Here is an 8,832-nt window from a genome sequence, read left to right as displayed (position 1 = left end):
TAGCATTTTTATGCTATGGATTTTCGGTATTGCAAATTTGCCAAGCCATGACAAATGCAAATGCGTGTATTTTGTTTGTGTATTGCAAATAATTTGCAATACAAATTTGCAATGCAATGATGCTAGGCCATTTGCACCGGATCGCGAATAGCCCTATTATTTATTTTTAATAGCTGACACTATATGTATGTGTACATATAACTCATATTTTTGGCTGTTGCGCGCTTTTATTAGAAATTCCAAGATTTCAGTACCGAGTATCGAAAGTATTTGATACTTTTTAAATCGGTACCGAGTATCGATCAATACTTAAAAGTAGCGACTCAGCACATCAAAAATTCTGAGAGAAATTGACAGTGGTGCAAAGAATTCACCAAAAAATTAATATTGAATACACCACACAGTAGCTTTGTTTCTTTACAGATAGGCGCATTTACACAAGGTAGTGTTAGCCGAATATAAGTAAAAGATTACAAAAGAAAATTACAAGAAACACATAATTTTCACGTTATGCGGTGAAAAATTCAGCTGTTGCCCCAACATTAGAGAGATTAGGCACAGCTGATTTGATTTGCTTCGTTTACATATTTTTGTATTTTTTAATAAAAATGGGCGATTTATTAAATTTTATAAAGTGTGGCAAAACGTGAGTATTTGTGAACAATTTTTAAACATAAAATGCGATTAAAAATTCGCAGCAAATACATATGTTCAGTTGTCAAAAGCATCGGTCAGGTGTTTACTAGCTAGTTTCTCCTAGTTTGCGTTTCTTGACTTTTTCTATATTTCACTCGCTGTGAGCGTAATTCTGGAATTCTTCCCATTCTTCTTCCTGATAATGATCTGCTAGAAAAGTAAAGAAACAAAGCTAGTGTGTGTGTACATAATACACTGCCTGTTTTAATATGAGCTTATTATACATACCACAAGTAGAGCTGCTATCAGTGTTGCCGTTTTGATAAATTGGTAGTTTCATTTCAGGGCTGTTCTGGTTTCGTTCGAAATTGATTTCTCATCGATTTGGATTTCCGATTCCGAATTTTAAAGATGTTTTGCAATCCTATCGAAGTTTTGAAGTTATAATAGAAAATAAATCCTATTCGAAATGTCAAAAATGCATTGAACTGTTGTTGCATAGTATTTGTTTATTAAAACATTTGTAAAAATTTTAAATAAATCTTGTCGAATGGCGGTAACACAATGGTGATGTGAAAGTAGAAAAGCGTACTGAAAGCGTGCTAAAATGACCTAAAACTCGTACCGAAATATTAAGATTATGTTGCTGACATTCCGTAATTTTATTGCATCATGGTTAAATGAAAACAAATAAATAAAAATAAAATTGTGCGAGCACAGTAATACATTTTTTTTTGTTACCAAATATAAAATGTTTATATCGATTGTATTTTTTTACATTTTAGACATAAAATAATTGATATAAATTGAATTAATCTCAAAGATTCATACTTTTACATAAAGTAAAATCAGAAACGAAATAAAATATCAATATCTGATGATTAAAAAAGATTGGTAGTTTGGAAACTGATTTGGTAGGATTTTTTGTTCCTAAAAATATTGTCGAGTGGTAACACTCGTTGGTATGTTTAATACACTGGTGAAATATGCATTAATAAGGCACCCCTACACGCTTAAAGTTTGTACTAATGATTCAACATCGTGCCTTCACAAATGCAACTATAAGTTGCATAGTACATACGAGTACGAACAACAGCGAGAATTTTTTCTACATAACATAGGCGAACGCTGATTATTTTTCTTCTTTTCGTACGCGAACGTTAACAAAACATGTTGAAATGTATACGTTCGCGTTTGCGTTCGAATAATGGACGTGTGGTAGGCGCTTAAACTTCTGTCAACTGTGTTTATTTGACAAGAAACATTTTTTATACCAAATTCTCCAACTGAATTGTGTCTAGGGCGAAATAAATACACCGTTCTTGGCTTGGCAAATATTTTTGTTCCAAACTCAAGAATCAGTGTAAGTTTTCAACGACGACCATATTTTCAAAGTATTATAAAAGTAAGGCTAAGTTCACAACCTAGAGTAATAGCGTTACGCGATGCAATGGAAATCGCTCAATCTAAAGAAACTTCTTCGCCAGCATAATCGCTGGCAATTAAAAAGGAGCTAGTGTTTATTGTTAGTGTTATTTGTTAGTGTTAGTGTTAATTGTAGCATTTTGGATTTAAAGTTGCTGCGTACCAATCTAGCACACATTTTGTTGTTGGGAAAGCAACAAAACGTGTGATACTTTGCTACGTAGGGATTCCCCTAATATATGTTTTTTGTTTCCACAACCCTTTGACAATTTATACCGAAACTTAAGCATATTGTATTGTATATAATGGCAGTAGAATAGATGTTTAATTTATTATATAAATATGTACATATGTATGTTTTTTATTTATTTGGGCTTTAAGTATGAGAAAAAGCTTTTTTTTAACAAACTGCATAATTTTTAGTTGCTTGCACAGCGATAAACACCAAAGACTGTGTAAATGTTGGTTAGAAGCGATTTTTATGTATTCTCGCTACGCTAATACGTTAGGTTGTAAACTTAGCCTAATACTGAAACTCAGCTGGACGCCATATTAAAGCTGTATGACTATTATTTAACTAATTTAACAATTTCATTATGTACATTGGCTCAACTATGCCACTTTATGGGTATTTTCGAACCTTTTTTAAACAGCGCATCTCTTAAAAATTTAGTAATGGCGAAAAACTCATTGCTTTCAAAATATAAGTTTTTCCAGATTTATTTAAAAATCTTCAAATCCTTATAAATTTTGAGGCGCTCGAGTTTTAGAGGGGGTAGTACCGAAATTCACTCGAATGTACCTCGTTTTTAAATTAGGAACTCACATTCATTACACATTCGCGATTTTCTTGCCTGCATATTACGAAAAGTAATGCTGAGATTTATAAAAAGAATTCCAAATCGTGCAGATTAAAAAAGAGCTTCGGTGTAAATTTTATGTCTGAGTTAATTTTAAATTTGATTAGTAGTAAATTTTATTCCTCGAATCCTTTTGTACTCTTCACACTCATTAAAATATATTTATGCTAGAATATGATGTAAATTCTTTACCATTATGGTGTATGATTTGAGCCAATACCAATACGTATTTTACACCAACGGAGTTTATATTATATTCTAGAAACAAGAAAACTTGTATACCACTGGCATAATATATATGCCGAAAATCTGTCAAAAAAAATTGACGGTAGGTGTAAATAATGCACGAAAAAGCGGTATAACCTTTACACTGAATCGGAATAAACTGTTCAAAAACTGCGCTTAGAAATGGCATATTTTTCATATTGAAAATGTATATCACGCCGATGTAAAAAATACACAAAATATTTTGGTATATTTTTGACTTTTGTGCTACTTGAGATGTATACAGTTTCGATGGTAAAGAATATAAATTTGGTATTCTTGGTGGTCGAAACTTTATATCTAATGTATGTTTGTATATACATATGTATATATGTATATTATACATACATATGTACCTACTATAGGTATTTACATATAATTAGATATGTATGTATATCCTGCTGAGTATGCATGCATATAATTTTCGTTACTCCGTAGTTTTTTGTTTTTGAATGTAAAAAATTTTAAAACTTATGCGAAGCTCACCTGTCATCATAAGCAAATCCGGCATTCAGAGTATTCATATACAGCACAAAAGCTAGGGTACAGCAGCCTAAGCTCGTATAGTCCATACTGAAAACAAATAAACGAAAATTTTATAAAACAAACTTTTATAGATATTCGTATAAAATAACACCGTCCGACAAGAAAAAATCAAGCATTTTCGGAAAGTACAGAAAAAAGTGCCCGTATTTTGCCATTTTTCTCGACTAAGTCATTCACATTTTCTATGAGGAAAAAGAACCTTTAACAACCTCTAATGTGATAAATTCTTTTGTTAAGTTTACATATAGTCTGTGACCGTGTTTTCATACTACATATTTTAACCTCTAAAGCTTTGAGGATAGGCACTGAAGAGAAGACACTAGATACAAAACCAAAGAAGGCAAAAATGACGGACTTCTAGCTGCCGACAAAATGAAGCCACAACAATTCCTCAACCCATCGCGCTCCGCAAAACTAAGAAGACGCACCTGCCAAAGGAAAAGAAGTAGTTAATCTATCTAAACTAATTATATAAAGAGAAGTATCTTTTTTTGTAACAGGTAATTTCGCGAACAGCTGGTCCGATTTTCGTGAAACTTTGTGTATGAATAGCTATCAGCAACAACCATGTCATACGAAAAAAAAATTTATTTTTTCCAGCAGCTAGACCGGGGTCCGATTTGCTTAAAATTTGGTACGTAGGTAGCTTTTTGTCTAGATTAGCATATAGTGATATATCTACTATATATTTGTGTGTATATATGTATGTATGTCAGACTGTCCCAAGAATATATGGAAAAAAACTTGTTTTCAAATTTTGATATGCATACCCTCTATATTTGTGCTTTTTAGCCTAAATAGCATATATATGAAGTTTTATGGCCGTAGGCTAACGATAACCCGTGCCGACTTTTAGTTGAAGTTTTAGTTAATAACTTGAACTAAGGCTGCCAAATCGTCCATGAAAACTTTGTAAAAGTAATAAATTCGATATTTTAACGCATTTCTAGTAAATCTGCATCTTTAAATTTTTAATAGGATGACAGGATTTCTCCCAAGGACATCGAAAAAATTAATTAATCGAAAAGTATAGCGGCTTTTTAACGGTGTATTACAAGGCTGCAAAACGATATGTTTTCTATTCGAATAATTTGTGTATGTCCTGAAGGACTGCAATTGTAGAACAATTTTTAATAGGTGTGACAGGGCCTACGATGAACATTAAATTATTAAATTCAACTTGTATTACAAATTTTTATCCTCATTTAAAAAAATAGCTTTCATAATACTAAATAATCAAAATAAAACGTTTCAGTTGTGACATGTCCTCTCGGGTTGATATAATGGTTGTACTTCCGTATGACATAAAAAAAATTTAACAAAATATAATTTTCATATCGTACTGATTTACAACAAGTGAACAGCCTGAAGGGACATATAAAATATGAAAGCATATGATTTGGTTTATTTAATACTAGCTTTTACCCGCGGGTTTCACCCAACGCCAGAAGGAATTAAAGGGGTCATGTGACTTGTGGTTCCGAAGTTATGGCTGATAAAAAATTCCAAGCCTATGTTAAGTGCTACGCCCCCTTTTACAAACTCATTTATATATACCTTACTATAAGCACCTACTATAGATATGTCTGCATACTAAATGTTATGTTTATATGACTTATTGTTCTAAAGTTACAACTGGTAAAATATTCCACGCCTTTGGGATTTGCCGCACCCTTTCACAGTCTTATTTATATATATATACCTTACTTTAAGCATCTGCCATAGATATGTCTGCATACCAAATTTCAAGTTAATGTGACTTAGGGCCAATTTCACAATGCGTAGTTAACTCAGAATCGGGAGTTAACTACAGAATTTTGTACTGAAAATCTCTAGTTAACTGTCGATTCTGAGTTAAATACGCACTGTGAAATTTGCCCTTACTGTTCCGAAGTTAGAGCTGATTAAATAATTCACGCATATGGGAGTTGGAATTAATTTTATTTATCTCGACAGCAAGTTCCAATGCTCTACCACAAATATTTCAAGAGACATACAACATGAAAATTTTAGTTAGTATAGGAGGTGCCACGCCCTTTTCCTGTACCGCCCATTTTTCTCTTTGCCTATAACCTTCCCGGGGTAAAAACAAATAAGTGTGCAAAGTTTCGTGCGATTCCGTGCCGCGATTCAGAAGTTATAAGGTAATAAACAAACAGACATTCACATTTATATATATAGATTCTGTAAGGCATTTTTTTTAAGAAAAAGGAATGTAGTAGAAAAACTGAATTTAATAATTTTGTATTCATCATACGCTCTGTCAGACCAATTAAAAAATTTTCAGAATTGCACGTTTTCAGGAGATACACAAATTTTTCTACTAGAAAAGATATATATGTACGGTAGGATTTCTCCCAAAGACATCGAAAAAATTAATTAATGGAAAACGCATAATGGATTTGAAGGGGTGTATTACAAGGCCGCAAAACTATATGTTTGCTAGTCGAATAATTTGTGCTTGTCCTGAAAACTTGCAATTTTAGACCATTTTTTAATAAAATTTTTATATTCAACTTTTTTAACAAACTCTTTTCCTCCTTTAAAAAAACGGATTTCATAATATTAAAGAAACAAAATAAAGTGTTTTAGTGTTTGACATGTCCTCTCGGGTTGATTAAAGAATAAATGTGGCAGTATTAATTAGAAAACTTGAAAAATATGATTTTAAATTTTTATCCTTTAGTATCCTTATATATATTAATAAGATTTAAATTAAACTAAGATTCTTCCAAACTCATTCAAAATTAAAAATCTTGAAGGATAATATTTTTAAAGGACATTTTTGACATGCTCCAGAAGGATAATTGAAAACAAAAGTTATAGTTAATCTTGTTTCGAATTGTTCTTTGATTTGATACCCATATCTCCATAATTTGTGTAAACTTTTGGAAATATATGATAACTTGTGGTCCTTTGAAAAAAATCCTAACTACCAGGTAAAAAACCAAAAACGCAGATTTACTAAATCTTATGTCCTAATACTGTAGGGAGTATAGTAATACCATCTTATATGGTAGTAAAATGAGTAAATTAAAAAAACACGCGAACTGCAACAAGCTTATTCTGATAACTTTGACTGCAAGTTTGCCGTGTTAGAATTGCATAAAGTTTTATTCGGATATTTTTTAAGATAACACCAACGAAATGAGGGGGTATGCGTCAAAAACTAACAATGTTGGTTTTTTGGGACAGTCTAATGTATGTATGTGCCAGGTGCAGCCTAAACGGACGGACAGAATCGAACAAAATTTTGAAAGAGTATTGCCATGACACCTGGGCCTTTCATAGGGTAAAAAAAAGGGGGCGTGGCACCTCCCATAGGCGTCAAATTTTTAATCAGCTAGAACTTCCAGACCATAAGTCCCATGAACTTGAAATTTGGTATGCAATCATATATATGGTAGGTGCTTACAGAAGGATATATATAAATGAGTAATAGATGTTATCAGCTATAACTTCGAAACCATTAGTCCCACGAACTTGAAATTTGGTATGCAGACATACCTATGGTAAATGCTTATATTAGGGTATATATAAATAAGTTTGTGAAAGTAAGCGTGGCACATCCCATATTCGGAACCATCCGTCACATGATATTGAAATTTGGTATGCGTACATATCTATGGTACATATCTATAGTAAGGTTTACACAAATGGGTTTGAAAAAGGGGGCGTGGCACATCCCATATTCGGGGAAATGTTTATCAGCTATAATTTCGGAACTACAAATCTCACGAACATGAAATTTGGTATGCAGGTGCTTATAGGAGGGTATATATAAATGGGTTTAAAAAGGGGGCGTGGCACATTCCATAGGCGTGAGATTTTTAAGAGCTATAACTTCGGAACTATAAATCCCACGAACTTGAAATTCGGTATGCAGGTGCTTATAGGAGTGTGTACCCTGTGGGAAAATCTCTAGTTCTGAACTGGTGCGCTTCTAGTACATTTAGACCCAGTACTGGTTCGCGATAAATCTCTTTTGCATCCACAAGCAACTGGCGAATTTAACATGGCGATGTCCTAGGAAGTGTCAATTGCCCCCCTCCCCCCCGCATCCCATTTTCCATAGTTCCCAACTAGTCATAAATTCTATAGTTCCGAACCAGTTCTAAAATCGACAGACGAAAGAAAAAAGTATCATGATTTTTCATTCTGTTTGGTTCTTCCGTGTGTGCGATTTTAAGTTATTTTGGAAGAAATGTGTTTTCAATTTGAAATTAAATTAGTTTGAATGATTGTAAGAAATGTACGTTTACATACTAAACTCCTGCGCAATTCCATTTAAAGGGCCTAACAAGACATCCGATCGCCGCGCAAATACTTTCCCTCCTTTACTCTCATCGTTCGGGTCAAGTGTGAGTAAGCATAAACCAGTTTCTGCAAGCGTACGTAAACTACCGATCAATAGCAAGACGCGTAGAGTATATACTTTGCCTTCCGCAACTACTGCGAGTAAAAGGTATTTGACAGTAGAGTACTCTACTGGTAGTACTTGAGTATTTTCGAAGAAAACATACATTTGTGGCAAGAATGATAGAAGAATTTTCTGGATCGCGCATTTGTGGTATCTGAATAAAACTAAGGACAGGAATGTAGTGGAGCGATGAAGAGAGCGACGAGCAAAACGTACTTTCAACTAATATGCTGATATACATACCTAAGTACATATGTATGTATGTATGTGCATAGATACGTATGTACATAGATACGTATGTGCATAGATACATACAGTTGTCCACAAAATAATAGGAGTGCGATATTTTGACCAGTTTTGGCTATTTGTCTTTTGTTTATTTAATGTTTATTATTTTTTTATAAAAGCCTAGCTGGCTATACAACAGCCACCATATAAATTCAGATTTTAAACTTTGTATAAAAATTATAAAAATTTTGCAATTTTTCACCCAAATTTCAAACTTTTTAATCAGAATCTTTAGAAAAAATTCTGGTATGCAGTTTTGTAGCACATTCAATTCTAGTCTGAAGAAGTGCAAGTTTCAAGCAGCTAAAAAATTCCGTTGATTTTTGGCAATTTTTTTGCTGGCAGGGTCCTCCATATAAAAGAAAATTGTCGACATACTTTGTATGGAAAAAA

The 8,832-nt window shown here is 32.9% G+C and overlaps 1 long non-coding RNA gene across 1 annotated transcript; it reads right to left on the bottom strand.

The window, feature by feature from the left end:
* Positions 1-644: 644 nt before the first annotated feature.
* On the bottom strand, positions 645-3,756 carry LOC118750751. Its single transcript, XR_004994425.1, has 3 exons — positions 3,672-3,756; positions 925-1,060; positions 645-846 (listed from the first exon to the last, which is right to left on the bottom strand). It is a non-coding gene; the product is annotated as an uncharacterized LOC118750751 (long non-coding RNA).
* Between the last annotated feature and the right edge of the window lie 5,076 nt (positions 3,757-8,832).

This window comes from Rhagoletis pomonella, unplaced genomic scaffold (assembly GCF_013731165.1).
Source record: "Rhagoletis pomonella isolate Grant_MI unplaced genomic scaffold, Rhpom_1.0 Rhpom_scaffold_00385, whole genome shotgun sequence".
NCBI classification, from domain to species: Eukaryota; Metazoa; Arthropoda; class Insecta; order Diptera; family Tephritidae; genus Rhagoletis; species Rhagoletis pomonella.
The sequence above is the reverse complement of the archived record's forward strand: the minus strand, read 5'-3'. Positions and strand labels throughout refer to the sequence as shown.